This window comes from Etheostoma spectabile, chromosome 14 (assembly GCF_008692095.1).
Source record: "Etheostoma spectabile isolate EspeVRDwgs_2016 chromosome 14, UIUC_Espe_1.0, whole genome shotgun sequence".
NCBI lineage: Eukaryota > Metazoa > Chordata > Actinopteri > Perciformes > Percidae > Etheostoma > Etheostoma spectabile.
The window spans coordinates 9,386,492-9,387,489 of NC_045746.1; the positions used below are offsets into that span (position 1 = coordinate 9,386,492).

Here is a 998-nt window from a genome sequence, read left to right on the forward strand (position 1 = left end):
TTAAGGCATTCATATCTGCTCCTTAAATCCCATGTCTTGTGCCCTTCCCTGAGAAACAAAAAATCAAACACCAAAAATGAGAGATTCATGTTTTTTATATTTCAACGCAGGCTGTTTCTCTCATTGAAATGGTTCCTAATTGGCAGACAACTGTATAAACCCAGAATGCAGCAACAGGGATTTCAAACCAGTCCCTGCTTGCAAATGCATTATTAACACATGATGATAATACACCTTTGCAGAAAAGAAGGCTACAAAAAAGAATCATCCAGAGTGATGGATTAACCATGGCAAGCACGTTGGCATTTTTTGCAAGTTGATTATCATTTTATGGTGAAATGAATGAAAAACAGTGACAATTGTATTTTAAGCGGTAAACCATTAACATAATTTGTTGTTAGAATAATTCCATCATCAAGAATAGACAGGAAACAATGAAATTATATCAAAGTACATTTCAACTTGAGGACACAAGGAGACAGAGTAGAACAGAAAATGCCCAACTGGAAGCTCTCTACAGACGCTTATTTATTATAAAGGGATGTTACACACACACACACACAAGTCCTTACAAAGTCAATGTTGTCACTTTATCTCATTGGGTCTGGGAATCTCCTCCGCAGAAACATCCTGTGCCTTTAACAAAGACAGACGATGACTCCATGGTTATCTTGTTTAGAGTGATCAGTATAACATGGTATTTTTATTCAAACAGTTTAAATAATAATCACAGAAAGAGTAGGTATCATCATTTTTCTAAGGTTGGAATTTGATGTAAAAGAGGTGAGTTAAAAATGGATTAGGTATGGACTAGGGCTGATCAGCACTTTGTTTCCATTTGAAGTTATACATAGCTTGATAAGGTGCAGACATTAGCAGTGGATCAAACACCGTGTTCCAAATTATTATGCAAATGATATTTTACACAGATTGTCCTAACTAGTAGATGCAAATGACAGTCAGTATCATTTTCAAGTCATCAACTGTCAGGGTATAAG

General features: G+C 35.7%; 1 long non-coding RNA gene across 1 annotated transcript in view; it reads left to right on the forward strand.

Annotated features, from left to right (window-relative positions):
- Window positions 1–882: 882 nt before the first annotated feature.
- LOC116701728 (uncharacterized) overlaps window positions 883–998 on the forward strand; it is a 4,292-nt gene continuing 4,176 nt past the window's right edge. Inside the window, exon 1 of the long non-coding RNA XR_004334995.1 lies at window positions 883–932. This is a non-coding gene — a long non-coding RNA (uncharacterized LOC116701728). The remainder of the gene's footprint in view (window positions 933–998) is intronic.